Raw genomic sequence first — 16,259 nt, forward strand, 5'->3', positions numbered from 1 at the left:
AAACACCAGACCTTCTCCCCACCTCCACAATCTAGGTTTTACAAGAAGAAAAACACTGTTGTGCTCTGATTCTCCTTTGTAAGGCTGTATCAAAATGTATTCACTGACTCTGAAGGATAATAAGAGGGTCATGTACAGACTAAGAAAGCTATGCATTTCCCACCAGCAATAAAAGCTGTAATTTGTATTCTCTTTTGGTCCTTTTAATACATATTCTTTATTACATAGGCAAATAGAAGTTAGGTTTCCATATTTCCCTTGCTTTATTCACTCCATATTTAAAAGAAGAAACAAATCAATTTGCTGAATCACACAGGTCAACACCACATGAACAGAATAATGGCAAGATTTATAGTTTGTCAGGTTACTTTATACTTTCATGTATTCTTATAACAACTACATTTTAGAAAGCCTGCAATATCTTTAGGAGAAATTTAAATATGTAGGCAAGTAGTTCTGGTGGAATAGCAACAAATGCATCATGCTGCATAGTAAAAGTCTGGAACCAAATAAAGCTTTTAGTTCTTCCCCATTATGGATCATTTATAAAGGAAATATTTGTACCCTTGGCTGAACTATCCTTTAGCGCCTACCATACATTTGTACTTGTAACCACACTTGAAACAGTTTGCACAGAAATAGATGGAAGGTTTTGCATCCTCACTCAAGCCAGCAATTAGAAACTGACTGTGCTTGATCCGTTAGAGAGTAATAGCAAGCAGTTTTAGCTAATATGATTGTAACGAGTATAGAACAATAAAGTGTTCCAGTGTAGATAGAATTCTTTACAAACAATCATGTTTGACTATGATCATAATCATGTATTTGCTTTTCTGTACATGGGAAATACTTCAACGAAAGTGCTAGAGTAGCCCACACTTTAAATGTGGACTTCATCTGATTCAGGTGAGCCTTTTCCAAGAAGAGTGCACCTTTGACCATAATCTTAGAATGGGTATACATTAATTGTTTTCTTCCCAAGGAATCTGCAATATTAACTAGCATTCTGGAAAACATCCCTCGAAAGGCAGGTAGGCTGAAAGGTGAAGGAGCATACTAGTAGCATTGTCTGCTGCATGTGAGGCAGAGATCTATCTTCTGGAAGGTGCATATAATAATATGTAGATAGGTGTTCTCTACATCTATTGATAGAAAAAAAAAGTCCTTTGTAAACTGCTGCTAAGGTGGAATTTAGGGTCTCCATCCCTTAATTATGACTTCTGAAGGAGTCTGTTCAAGAGCTTCTGGTTGAGTGCACTTCTGTCTTCTGAATGCTTGGGCACTAGGAAGAGGATGGAGTAGAGTGCTAAGTCTTCTTGTTCTCTGTGGGATTGACTGGCATTCTGCAGTCTTCATATTCTGATATTTCAAATCAGTTGGAGGAAGAGGAAGGAGGTCAATAAAATTGGTTTTGGAATTGCATTTACTTCTAAGATGTAAACCAAGCTATATGTCTCTGCCTAAGAGTCACTCTCTTGCTGTAGTACTGCACACTTTCAAAGAAACACTTTGAAATTTCCTGCTAGTTGCCCTCTGTTTGGGGGACTACCTTACAGAGTGAGGTTGCAGTCATGCTTCTTTGAAAGAAGGAGATACACAGATGCCTCTCATGCTACTCAATGTATTTAAATCAGGAAGCTGGACATACCTCCACTAATTTTAGGCTGGATCAAAGGATTTTCAGTACTCATAAATTCTAAATTTCTTTTTGAGCTGCAAGGCCTCAGATTTTTTTTAAATGGGGTTCCCATGACAAATCTATTTGTAGTCATTGCAACACCTGCCCAATGGGACGCTTAAGCTACCAACTGCCTGGGGTTTGGCTTTCCACGGCATCAGGCAGAGCTGGTGTTGTGGTTGAGAGACAATTACAGCTCATTGCTCTTACTGTAAATCTCAGGAGAACAGGGGAGGTGGGGATGCAATCTCACAACAGAAGTCTGATCATGCAGGCCTGGCTCTTGCACAAGACATGGAGGCAGCAGATTAAGCAGCGCTGCTGAAGTGACCTTGCTTTTATTATTATATTATTTTAACTAATGACTTGCCATGTCTTTAACCAGACACTAGATTGATACTCCCAACAGTTGATGCCAATCAGAACAGGTTTCTTGCAAATGGATTAACTCCCCTTCTCCCCCACATTTCCTTTTACAGAAAGCTTATATGAAGGAATACAGGGTCCACACAATACTCCTGAGAATGCTTTCAAATTACTCTTCAAAACATTGATTCTGAGGTTCTTCCTTGGTGAATTCTAACCCCATGTCTGTGCTATAGAAATAAGTGGAACACGAGAAATGTTCACCCTTGAGATGATTCCTAGGTGGGTTCCTTAAAACTTTATAGGTGATCCCTAAGCGTGTTTGAGGAAGGGGTGCAGGGAAGCCTTCACATGTGGCAGATATTTCAAATCACTGAATCCCACAGTGAGTGAAGCAGGGTTACATAAAGGTTGATTCACACTGTGTTAAAGGGTATGGGGAAATAGTCAGAAATAAGCAGTGAGCCAAGAGGCTCCTTATCCTCTGCTCATTCCTCCATGTCTGGGACATTTTCCTCTCATCCACATAGCTAGCTCTGGAGGAAAGGGGTAGAGAAAATAGTGTGGCAATGACCAACCTGCAGCATGAGCAGGGTCCCATTAGTCCAGCAGGTGTGGTAACAGCCAACCTATAATGTTTAGGAGAATTCCAATTAGCCCAGGCATTTCTGTCAAATTTTCTATCCCTCTGGTTGTCCATGAAGTGCTCCTGCCAGAGAGACCTGTCCAAACATGTTGTGCTGGAACCTGCTGTCTCAAGAAGGAGGTGTTTGCCGCAGAGCCCCAAGGCTAAGTAACAACCCAGTAATGCTTAGAATTTAATAAAGAGGATCCATTCTGGTTCTTTTGTTCTCTTGTTGCTCTGAGCAGAACCTCTGGTAAAGCCTTCCTGCAGCAACTGGGGTCAATTTACACTGGCTGGATTTCAGGGATGTGATCGCTCCCAGCCTGCCTCTACTGGAGGCAGAAATCAGACCTGTTAAAGAGCTGCAAGGAATAAGAACCACTGTAAGGGATCTGCAGAACTTCCCTATGGCACCATGTGTCCACAAGATGTTGCTAATACAACTGCTCCATAAAATGCAACAAGGAGATCCAAAGTTTGCCACCTCATCATATACTGCTTACAGTTGCTAAGCATTTGCTTCTAGATTTAGAGGGTTGTATTTTTTTAAACCACACCTACTTGAACTTGCAGGCCAAGAATAGCTTTAATCTTGACATATTATGTTAGGATAAAAGACAGACTTTAGAGGGGCTATTGCAGTGTCTCAGAAATGCATACAGAAGGCTAGTGCAGTGTACTTATAGCCATGATGGTCCCAAGATATCAGAGAGACAAGATGGGTAAGGTAATATCTTGTATTGGACCAACTTTTGTTGGAGAGAAAGAGATAAGCTTTCAAGCCACACAGGCCTGAAAAAGAGCTGTGTGTGGCTCAAAAGCTTTTCTCTCTCAGAGAAGTTGGTCCAATATAAGATATTACCTCACACACTTTGTTTCTCTATAGAAGGTTAAGTTTATTACTGTGTATGCACTGACATGTCTGCAGCTGAGTACCAATCAATGTACAACACATTTATGCAGGACAAGAAACCTTGTACTCTTTACTGACATAGTAGACTTAGAATCTGGGACAACTGTTGGCATCATGCAGGGATGAAAAACAGTTTTAGGAGTTTTTGAGATCAAGGCTAAAGAATCAGCTCTATACTGGATGGCTGGAATTTGGCCTGATTGTGAGATCCTTGGGCAAAAAGACATTATACGGGTTGTCAAATTATGTTAAGACACACACACACACCCCACTCCATGTGGTGCATTGTGTTGGGCACAACCGTAAGCTAGAGTTTGGATTTCAAACAAGAAAAGGATTAAACAAAGTGTATTTTGAAAGACATTTTACTATTCAAATCCCCAAGAGGCAACGTTAGGCTCTTGATGACACCTTTGAGGCTAGAGGTTTATTTGCAGGGTATCTACCGTGTACACTGAGCAGCAAGTCAGGCCAGTGCACCAAAGGCCGTGATCAAAGATCATCATTTAGCTGTCAGCCACATAAACAAAAGCAGAAGCAGCAGAGAAATGCTTTTTACACAATCAAAGCAGCAACAATATCTCATTTTAATTTACTTGAAAGAATGGGACCAAGCCATCCCTGCCACCCACCCTAAAAAAATGTTTTCTTGGACAACCTAATTTGAAGTCTTAAATGCCACTGAAGAAGGGATCAGCATTTCTCCCCCTTCCTGCCTCAACCAATTCCATTGTAGCCTATAACCCTCTGCTTACCTAAATACTCCTTGGCCATTTCAATTGGGCACAGTGTTGTTATTCTTCCTCACTTCATGCCCTAAAACCTGTTCTATAAGGCTGCTGTAAGCTGCAGCTGCTTTGTTTCACAGCAGAGGTGACTGCATTTCAGTGTTAGTCAGTGAGCACAACATTTCCTTTGGCCACCTTACAAGTGTGCTATGGGACACACCTAGCGGGGCAAATCCAACCTCTGTAACAGTCGTCCCCAAACTTTTTACCTCATGGCCCCCCTTCACCCTGTCCATGCCTGAACCAGGGCTGGCAGCAGGGGAAATGTGGACAGCAGTAAGGGGGCCAAGGCAGGAGCCACAGCTGGGGGTGTGGGGCCAGGAGTGGAGCTTGGTGGCAATCCCTCCCCATCCCCTGTGGGGGCTGTCCCAGGTCCCAGCCACACCTAACCCTCTAGGATAGTCCTGGAGTCTCCAGGAATTAGAGATTAATCTTTAATTAAATATTTTGTCATGTGATGAAACCTCCAAGAATATGTCCAACCAAAATTGGCAACTCTAGCTGCATCCACCCTGAACATTCTTCTGTACCCCCCCCAAAAGGGGTGCATCCTACAGTTTGGGGACCTCTGCTTTATAATGAGGCAAGACTCACTGAAATTACTTCAAAAATACCATACGACTGGATCTGGCAATGCCCATCTTTCTATGTGTAGAATTCCATGAGGGAAAGATTTGCAGGGCCAGACCCCTATTCTGTAGTGATTGCGAGATCCTTCGGCAAAAAGGCATTATAAGAGGACAAAGTAGCATTTTATTAGACGCAATTGCTCAGGTAGAAAAGTCTCAATCAAAACTTTAATACACAACATCCAAAATTGATTATGGGAAACTGTAAAGATGAGGGGGAGATTTTCAAAGACATGATGTGGCATCTAACTCTCACTGAAAGTCAGTGGCAGATGCACAATGAACTGCCCTGTGCCTTTGAGCATCTCCCACAGTACAATACCAGACACCAGAGAGAGCCCATTAAGTTAAATAAATACAATGAAAAAAACATGCCAATGAGCACTGACTTTTGTTAAAGTTGAGACAAGCTATTAATGCACAGGTGATAAAACCTTATCTGGGTACCTGGATGGCTCATAATCACTTAACTATCCAAGTTGTTAGTAATAAACTTCTAGACACAAATTATTCTCAAACAGTTGCCAACTGCTCAAAGATGAGTATCCCCAGCACAATTCTCCAGATAAAATGGCAGGCCTGGGGTGCATTCTGGTGGACGTCAGAGTATTTTCACAAGTGTTGGTGTTTGGCTAATTATCCAGAAATTTATCTAGATAAACGTTTACAAGAATGTTATCTGGATATACTGAGACACCCAGACAAGGCTACCTGAACCCTATTTTCAAACTCCCCTCTCTATCTTCACACACGTCCTTAGGGAACAGTCCTCAGGGGCTGTCAGAAGAAGCTGAATAGTAGTGGGTACACACAAACTCTTCATGTCCTGGGGAGTATAGACTGCTGCATACATTCTATTTTGGTTCTTCAATGAAAATAAAAAGTATTTTTGGTCAATAAATATTTTGGAATAATAAAGATAATTGTTGAAACTTGACACAGAGCAGAGTAATATGATTTTTTTAAAACATAAAAACATAACCTAAACAGGATTTGAACTCTGTACCTGAAATACAGGATCAACTTGTACCTGCAATAAGATTTTTGCTGAAGTATCACTGAGAATCACAAGAATATTACTAATGCAAGAGCTACACATTTCAAACAAAAGTCTCAATCCTACAATCTGGTGAAGGTGGACCAGAGTGAAACACAGATCAGATATCATGATGAGGACCCAAGAGTCCCCCCAGTTCATGCATTTTAATGTTAATTAATTTTATTCGATATATTTTTTTTTCCATTTTTCCTTCAGCTAAAGATGGAAGAGGAGGAAGGAAAACTTTCCTATTTTGAGCTATAAATGCCTCCAAAAGTCAGGCAATTTATCTACCTATTATGTCATTTGTCTCTCTTGATCTCTGAATAATTTTTTAATGTATTTTAAGCAAGTCCCTATATATAAGAAAGGAAAAGGATGAAAGGATTACAGGAAAAAATAAGTGTTACAAAAATAAAGAAACTTAGTAATGTTGGTGTCTCCTGCCTTGTAGCATAAGCTGCTGGTAGCTGAAAGTTAGGTGCTTGAAGCTTATTAGAACTAACTCTTTTGACCAACCACAGCTTGGGCATGAACTTTGAGACCATCCCACTACGTTTCTTTAAGGAAAAAAACAAAAGCTTAATGTTGCATGTGTCTCCACATAAGCTATAGTACATATCATGCAGAAACAATCTATCCTTTCACTAGGTTGGGGAAGTTGCCTTTGTTGATGGGAGGATGAGGGGAGGGGGTAGAAAATCAAAAGCAGTGAGAAACAAACAAACATTCTCAGATATGCTATTTGGGCAGATTTAACCAAAGCTATATTCCCTGCTGTGAAAAGCAAAAGCCCTTTTTTGGCACATGCCCGGACCCTCATCAAGCATAGTGGGTGAAAGTCTGTGACATCTGTGCTCTACCTCCAACAGACGCAGAATGATACAGGAAGGCAAATCCTGGCATATTTTTACGCTATTTTCCATCTCCAAACAAGTTTGTTTCCCCAAAACTGAGCTCAGTTTTGAAGAGTTCCCATCACACAGCTCATTCAACTTCTCTCATCTAAATTTCCACTACATGCATCCAATGAATTGGATATTCACCCTCTAAAGCTCATGCTCCAAAACATCTGCTAGTCTATAAGGTGCCACAGGACTCTTTGCTCCTCTCATCTAGAGCATCCATCCTACACCAATGGTGGCAATGGTGTTTTCTAAACATTTTAAAATTACTTTAAAAGGTAAGAAGCAGCAAGTGGGGAAGGGGAAAAGGTTATGATTAATTTGGTTTGCCTCTTTTTGACATGAATGAGGTTGCTTCTAGTCAGCAACACTAGTTTAAAAACAGAAAGAAGAGGGGCTAATATACTAGAAAATGCAAGATTATGTCTCAAGAAGCCAGAGCCTACGAAGAGCAGGTCTGCAAGAAAGAAACCCATCCATAGAGACCAGCAGATGTACTAACACAAAGAGTGTCAGGGCAGCTGTTTTTCCCACCTATCCATAGTAACAAGATGAAGTTAAATACAGCAGAAGGAATAGGAGAAAAAACATATGTAATTCTCTGTATCATCCTAAGAAAGGTCTGTACAACTCAGACATATTGAGATGTGTCAGTTTCAGAGTTTTCTGTTTTAACCCCAATCAGTAAAAGAACTCATTTCCAAAACATAGCTTCTCAGTACAGTCGACTAAAATCAGAAAACTCAAGATGTAGACAAGTATCTGCACATATCATAGCCATAACTCCTGGATGGCTTCTTACAGTCTCGCATGGGAAACTACAAGAATATTAAACAATTTACAAAAAACTCTTTACTATTTTATCACTAGATGCCATAATATACTGCACACTACAGATATCCAAGTTAAATTAAGATGCCTTGTAGCTGTTACCTTCTTTTATCTATAGTTCCACTGACTTGCAGAACTAATAAGATTTGTTGAGCAATAGACTCACTAAATGCCTAAAATACCCCTCCTGCAAAAACACCATCATTTCCTGTGATATTCTGTGGATCTCTGGACAGGCTAGGATAATTGAAAATCATCACTTAAATTACTACGGCCTGTTTGCAAAAATAAGATGGTTGGTCTTTTTAAACTATCTCAAGGCAGAGTAGAAAGCAACTATAAAGTATACCTATATAAAGATTATATTACATAGAAATAAGAAAAAGAAAATCTTACTGAATTCTCCTTTTATGCCCTTGCTCATATAAAACCACCAACAGAAGGGTACTGAGAAAACTAGGGCTATGGCTACATTTGAAACTTCAAAGCGCTGCCTCGGCAGCGCTTTGAAGCGCGAGTGTGGTCGCAGCGCCAGCACTGGGAGAGAGCTCTCCCAGCACTGCACGTAAACCACCTCCTCATCGGGTGCAGCTTGCAGCGCTGGGAGCCGCGCTCCCAGCGCTGTGGCACTGTTTACACTGATGCTTTACAGCGCTGTATCTTGCGGCGCTCAGGAGGGTGTTTTTTTCACACCCCTGAGCAAGAAAGTTGCAGTGCTGTAAAGCGCCAGTGTAGCCAAGGCCTAACTTTGTAAATCAAAAAAATACAGACTGCCAATTGTTAAGGTAAAGCATGCCAATTCTTCCCTATTGAACATACAGCCTCATACACACAGGACTCCCTCTTCCCCTCTAGCAATACCAAAAAATGCATCATCTGATCATAGAAAAGCTGGTAAAGGGGGTGGGGGGGTGGGGAAATCATGTTATAATTTATCACATTGTTTACTCTAAGAAAAATGAAGTGGAGAATTTTTAATTGAGTAGCTTTTCCCTTCAGACCTCATTATGAAGGAGAAGGGGGCGGGGGAGAAAGTTGATCAAAAGCTCAAATTCTGTTGCTACTCTGGAGGCATGATAAACCAGAAACAAATATAAATTCTAAGAAGTGTGCATTACATGAAGACTTCTCTTCTGTGTTTTTTGATCTTAAGACAAATTAACTCTGAATTCTTCTGCACTGTAGATGAGCAATGTGTGGAGATATACATACATACATACATATACACACACACACACACACACACACACACACACACACACACACTTCAAAGCTAGGTACTGACAATTAAATATACATACACACACTATATAAACATTCCACATGTACATATACACACATTCCAGACAAGATATTAGATAATGAGGTAATAAAAATTGTAAAAGTCACACTCTAAAATATGGCATATATAAATTAGTAGGGGATGGATAGAAGCACAGAATAAAAAAAAAATACAGCATTGACTGCAGTCAGAGAAAAAGGTGATTCCAGCAGCAGCAACTTTCTGGACAGACTTCCCATTTCCAGTTCTCATCTGACTGAAATGAGCCAGCTGCATTAAAGCTTCCCTGCCACCACTATGTTACCACAATAGAAAGAAAGAAAAGCTCTTCTGTACCAGGCAGAGAACATCTTCTAAATCTATCCCTGCACCAGATACAGCTATATAAATACCATCAATACCATCACCTTTCCAGACAATAGCAACAGATCGACCAAGCAATGCCTTCTCTCATCAGCTGCTACACATTAAATAAACTATATTAGTAAAATTACACTCTTCCTGCTGGAGTCTCTTTCCAATCTGGCTTCTCTCTGCACTGCTGGCAGGGTTGGTTTCCTCCCCCGCAACAGCGAGAGAATGGGGATGAGATTTGGTGGCAGCAAAATCCTCGCTCTGCAAGGGTTGCACTGCAGGCAATTCTCCGCCCCACAGACCCCTTTCAAGGAGCTTAATTTCCCCCCCACTAGCTGGAGCAAAAATGTGGTTTGTCAATTGGTTAAGGGGGGGAGGGAGAGACTACATGCAATATCCTGTTATCAGCATCCCATCAGGACAAGGAGCTCGAGGTAGGAGAATGGGAGTTGCATGCAGCATCTGCCCCCCGCCCCCTTCAGCACATACGGCAAGGGGCTAGGGTATGAGAGTGGGACTTGCAAGCAGTATCTTGCCCCTTCCCTCTCACCCTCCCGCAAGGAGCTCATGGTAGGGGAGTGGGAGTTTCATCCAGCATCTGTCCCCTTCCCCTAGACACACACTGCAAAGAGCTCAGTCAGGGTGGGCTTGAATACAGTAGCTGCCACACAAACAGAATGGGACTTGCATGCAGCGTTTGGTCCCCTCCCCCCACACAAACATACAAACTGCAAGGAGCTTGGGGTAGGGGAGTGGGACTTGCTTACAGCATCTAACTCCCTCCCCCCACACAAACACACTGCACGGCACTCAAGCGGCTTCCACACACTATTTCCCTGCCAGCACTGCAGCATCCTGCTCCCAGCGGGGGAGGTGTCTACAGCGGCTCCTTCCTCCCCCCCTGCGCCTGGGACACAAAGGCTCCCACTCGGCCGGTCCCTTTCTCTGCCGACCCCTCTGGGAGCAAAGCCCTAGCAAGTGCCAGTGCAGGGCTGTCTGCTGGGGTTTTACCCCCGCCTTACCTGGGCTGGGACTATGCCGCTCCTTCTGCTCTTCACAGACCGAGCGGGACCAGCTCTTTTGTGTGCCTGCTTCCGAGCAGAGCCACACACGGAGACTACTAATGAACCTGCGAAGCTGAATAGCAACAGATACCGCCTCCTCCCCAGCCGCCCCAGACTCTGCCTGGCGCATAACCACAGCTTCCAGGCGTTTGAGGAAAGGAAGCCCATCCGCCTTTGGGGTCTGAGAGGCCTCAGCAAGCTGCCCCCCGCCCCCACTCATTAACAGATTACCCTCTCCCCTGGCCCTCCCACAGTCAGCAGCAGAGAAAGAATCAGGGCAAACAGGACTTTCCTAATATGACCTTCCCCAGGTTCTCTATGATATTAACTGGAGATGGCCTCAAGCCCCAAAAATCAGATCTGGGTCAGAGTTCAGATTATTACCCTTCCTTCCCCTTTCCCAGTAAAGTTTGGGAGTATTTGATTGTGGGGTTTTGGTACATATGCACCTCTACTATAAAGATATCCCATCTCTAGCTGAGCAAAACAATATAACTTTTTTTGATATTTTATTTGACGTACTGTGCAGGTACTCTCTATTGCCAATAGATAACGGTTGCTGAAGTATTTGCTCTGCATGGTAGACAAATAGCTAGAAAATGGGTGAAAAGAATCAATTGGATAATTTGTTTTAAAATATTGGGAAGTTAGATACATTATTCAACAAATTTTGGATTAGTTCGAATCCCACACTCCCCTCCTCAGGTCAGGAGGTTCATACCTGCCTACAAATGGTAAAATCTGAGAGCTTCACATCAGCTGCCAGTAAGTTCTCTGCACTATTTCAAAACAAATCAGACATACATTTTTATATTTAAAAAATACAGACGACCACCAATTGGTAAAGCAAGGGATGATCTAAGGCTGGGAGTCAAGTACTGTCCTTTGGGCCACGTTTGGCTCTTTAGGTTCAGGTCTAGGTTCTGCTGTAGCTCCTTTACAATGGTACGACTTTATGGTTGCCAGGTATCCGGTTGAAAAGGGAACCTGGCAGTATCCGGTCAGCACTGCTGACTGGACACTAAAAGTCTGGTTACCAGAGTAACCACAATCATCCTCCCTGCCGAGAGGGCAGAAAGATGAGAGAGAGCCTCAGTGGCATGTATAAGGGCCTTTCATAGGCCGAGGAGGTGGCTCTGGTTGAGGTGGGGGCTAGCAGAGGGTTGAGGAAGGGGAGCGCCCCCATATTCACAGCAGCACTGTGAGCAGAGCAGGCAAGGGGAGGGCAAGCTTCCCGAGCATGCCAGAGAGGCCAGGAGAAGGAAAGAGGCAGCCCACTATCTGTGGGGCGCAGATGTAGGGAGAGGAGACATTTGGAGAGCAGCTTCTGGCCCTGCTCTGCTCACCCCCTCCTGGTACCAGAGGGGCCCGGACTCGACACACTGCGCTATGTGTGGCCACTTCCCCTGGAGGGCCAGCCCGGGCTGGGCTGCTAGTCCTGACTCTGTACACAGCACGATCACCACCCAGGTAGGAGCTCGGCCACCCCCCCAGCAGTGCTCCCTGGGAACTCCGTTGCCTGCTTGCTCTGGGTGGCAGAAGTTGGCAGGGTCTGGTGCTTTGCAGCCAAGGTAGCCCAGGAGCCAGGGCCCCAAGAGCCCCTCACTGTCGGGTGCAGAGGAACCAGGAGTGGGGGCTCATTATATCCCTCAGGAGAAGTGGGGAGAGCCCAGAATCAATATTTCTATGTAAGTTTTCTGGAGCCAGACAGGGCGAGTAGGTCGTGGCTACCAAGGGAGGGTGGCTACAAACAAAGGGGTGAGTTCCCCAGATGGTCCAGTTTTCAGCCCAATTCCAGTTCCACAGATCTGGAAGCGCAGGGGGTGCCTGAGTGTGTTTGGGACCGTCCCTTGCCTTGGTGTTGGAGGCCTGGGAGCTAGGAGTCAGGACTCCTGGGTTCTCTCCCTGGCTCTGGCAGGGGAGTGGAGACTAGTGGTTACAGCGGGAAGGACTGGGAGTCAGCATTCCTGGATTCCAGTAGCAGATTAGCCCATAGGCCAATAAGGCCCATGCCTAGCGGCTCTGGCCAACTGGGGCACCCCCATGCCTGACCCACTCTGACCACCCAACGTTCCAGCTGGGGAGTGGGGGAAGCCCCCATGCCCTGACCCTGCTCCCCAGTAGGAGCACCAGGCAGGTGGGGCATAGCTCCCCAGCAGGAGGAGGGGTGTCCAGTTTTCAGAAACTGGAAAGTTGGCAATCCTATGACTACTTGGGAATTCCCCAGCATAAAGGAATGCACTAAGAGGAATAGTACCAGCAGATCAGCTCTAAATTACACAGCTCAAATATGGAGCATGACCTGGGCATGGCACCGAGTGCCTGTGCCCTACAACTATTCACAGTTGTCACACCCCTCCCAATGGGCTGTTGTGACAGAATAAGTTAGAGCAACCTGAGGGCAACTCTAGCTTCTGTGAGGGAACAGACTAGTCCCCACCCAGGTCCAGAATCTTGATGATCAAAGATAACATACAAGTGCCTTGCCACACCTATTTCTCCTTCCCATGACCAGCAATGCCAAGTTCAGTTAATCCAAGGCTCAGAATCATTTTTTTTTCCTCTGTTCAGCATCATTTTCACAGCTGTAATATCTGTGCCTATGGCACCTTGAGCACCCATCATTGAAAGTGTCAGGTGTTAATGTTGCCTACCCTTCCCTCACTTCCCACTCTCTCTCTAGCAGTGGGAAAGGTAGGGCAAAATGGGAAATGACACTGATTTCAGGACTGCCACTAAATTGAGCAACCTATTTTTTCAAGGAAATGTACTGAACAAGGCTTATTTTTAAGGGACAGCATGCCTCACAATGTTTTATTCACAATTCAAGAGTCATATTTGCATTATAGTATATAATTTTTTGCAGGTTTCTCATATCAACTAATTATTAGTATCACTGTATTGGGTGCTGGTTAGATGATATTCAAAATGCAAAATAAGTGGTACCACTCTTGGTTGGGTTGCTACAAAACATAAGGCCCTGCCTACACTGGCAAGTTTCTGCACAGTAAAGCAGTTTTCTGTGCTGTAACTCCCGAGGTGTGAACACTGCCAAGCCACTTAATGTGCAGAAACTGCGCAGTTGTAGCACTGTAAAAAAACCCACCCCAACGAGAGGCATACAGATTTCTGCGCCGGGGCTACACTCTGGTCGATTACAGCACTGCAGTTGGCCTACAGGAGGTGTCCCACAATGCCTGTTCTCGCCTCTCTGGTCATCAGTTTGAACTCTACTGCCCTGCCCTCAGATGATCACTCTGAGCTGCTGGACCTCATCAGCATTTGGGGAGAGGAGGCTGTCCAGTCCCAGCTGTGCTCCAGTTGTAGGAATTATGATACCCATGAAAAGATTTCATGATGCATGACAGAAAGGGGCCATGACCGGGACACATTGCAGTGCAGGGTCAAAGTGAAGGAGCTGCGGAACACCTACCACAAGGCAAGGGAGGCATCCCTGAGTTTCCAATTCTACAAAGAGCTGGATGCGATACTTGGCGGTGACCCCACCTCCGCTGCAAAGACCACTCTGGATACTTTGGTAGCTCACGTGCTAGTCAAAGTGGACCAAGCCAGGAGGAGGAACTCTTGGATGAGTATGTGGAGGGGGACCCAAAGGCAGAGGATGACTTGGAGGTCAGAGATGCATGCAGTCGGGAGCTCTTTTCTATCCCAGAGAAGGCTAGCCAATCACAACTGTCAGATGTTGGCAAAGCAGAAACAGGCGAGGAGCCTCTGGCAAGTGGATTTGATTTTGGGAATCACTAAAGCGAGTTGTTAGGGGAAGGAGAGTTGCAGAAAGTAGGCTGGTCTCCCACCGCATGTCTAGTCTGATAAGCGGAATAGGCTGTTGATTGACTCCCTCATTTCACGGGAATCTCCCTCAGAGATCTCCAGGAAACTCTTATGGAGATACTGGACAATCCACTGCCGCAGGTTCTTAGGCAGAGCTGCTTTGTTTCTTGCCCCATTAATGGTAACTTTCCAGTGCCACTGCACCATCACGGAGGGTGAATGACCATTGCTGCACACCACACAGGGACCAGGGCAGAAGCCATATTCTCTGCTTCAAGGGGGCCAGAAGGAGCATGGTATATGTTCCCTGGCCCACCTACAACGGCCCCAGGCCACTCATTCACCTTCTTCTGTGGAATCCACACATATGAAGCAACCTCTGTGTTCCAGAGAGTGAATCTTCTGTGCACACATCACAACAGTATACTCCAGGCCCCATTCAGCACTAATGCTCTAGGTATCCACCCAAGAACAGGTGCTGAACAAGCAGGAGGAATTCCTCCAAAGCACTGTAACTACACCATGGCTTTCTAGCTTTCCAAGCCTGCTCTTGCATTACTAGGAAATACATAGTTAGCACTGGATGTGAAGATAATATTACAGAATAATTTCTACTTAACCTACCAAAACATATGATGAAGAATTATATATAATTCACTAATAAAAGCAATTGAATTCAGAGAGTGAAATCTTGAGCAGGGAGCGATTCTCCTCAGGACTGCAATGACTTCATCTGAAGTTGAGAGTACAAACATGGAATGACATTCCCTGTAGTGTTTTAGCATATCTGCAAAACTGTAAGGTTGAGTTTTAACAGGTAGATGTATAAGAAGTTTTAAAGTTTTCCTTTAGTTTAGGACTAGGCATAATTAAAGATAATGTTTTCAATAGCAACTTTATTTTATAACATCTTATTTCCTGACCCTAATAGCACGAGTCCAATCCTACAATTTCTGTGCTGTCTGCTGAAGAGGTGCAGTGATTCCACAGCTTTATAACTCTGCTGCTGCACACTCTTCTCTCTTTAAAAATAAGTGCAGTACAAAATCATTTTTGATTAAATAACCACCTGTGGAACTGGATTCAGTTATGTGGCGTTCTCTCTCATTATTCTCCAGGTGGACAGGGACTGGAGTTGTACAGAGGAAAACAGGGAGAAGATCTTTTGCATCATTTGACACTGAAGCCTTCGGTTGATTGAGTAACATTGATGGGATGCAAAGGAATTTGTGTCAGCTTCCTTAGCCAGTGTAAAATGAGAACATCCCTAGGCTCTGAGAAGGGAAAAAGAACATCCTGGAAAGCTGGAAGTGAGGGAAGAAGAGAATTTGATTATACTTGCCCAATAACCCAACACACTCAAAACCTCTTGTTCCAGAAACTATTTACAAATGGTAAAACAAATATAACTAAATTTTATACTTATGTGCATATAGTGCTTTGGCTGCATTTTCTTTTTCAAAGATGATCTGCAAAGCTGAAATAAAAATTAAGCTAAGATCATAAAGTTGCTGAATTCCTCAGCTAACTGGACTGTTACAGGGGAGGGAACGTCAGCAGAGAAAAGTTTTAATGTACCTTTTGAAAAGGATGCACACACACACACGCAGTACTATGCATGTATAAAATGCACTTCCATGTTAACTACAAAGAAACCAGAATGCAACATTTTAGAATGCCATCATCGATACTGGAAGTCTCAGACTCCTCTGATATGAGCAACAGCTCACAATTATGAGATCATCTAGACACATGGGGGAACATCAGAAAAGGGGACCAAAAGCAAAACACTGAAGGCTACAAATGAGAAGAGGATGACCAGATTCTTCTCTCTCACCCATTTTACACCACTGTCATTCCATTTATTCCATTAATATTACTCCTCATTTACATTATGGTAAGTGAGAACAGAATCAGGCCCAATAAGAACAAAGAAAAGGTCCCAGATACAATTAGGTCCTATGACCTTTGTGACAGCCATTTAATTTAAGGG

The 16,259-nt window shown here is 43.8% G+C and overlaps 1 protein-coding gene across 1 annotated transcript in view; it reads right to left on the reverse strand.

Moving 5' to 3' along the window:
• The window catches only part of APBA2 (amyloid beta precursor protein binding family A member 2), a 229,658-nt gene extending 220,140 nt beyond the window's left edge, over positions 1-9,518 (reverse strand). The window contains exon 1 of the mRNA XM_030578097.1: positions 9,464-9,518. The gene's annotated coding sequence lies outside the window, so the exon portion shown is untranslated. The remainder of the gene's footprint in view (positions 1-9,463) is intronic.
• Positions 9,519-16,259: the final 6,741 nt, after the last annotated feature.

This window comes from Gopherus evgoodei, chromosome 10, assembly GCF_007399415.2.
Source record: "Gopherus evgoodei ecotype Sinaloan lineage chromosome 10, rGopEvg1_v1.p, whole genome shotgun sequence".
NCBI lineage: Eukaryota > Metazoa > Chordata > Testudines > Testudinidae > Gopherus > Gopherus evgoodei.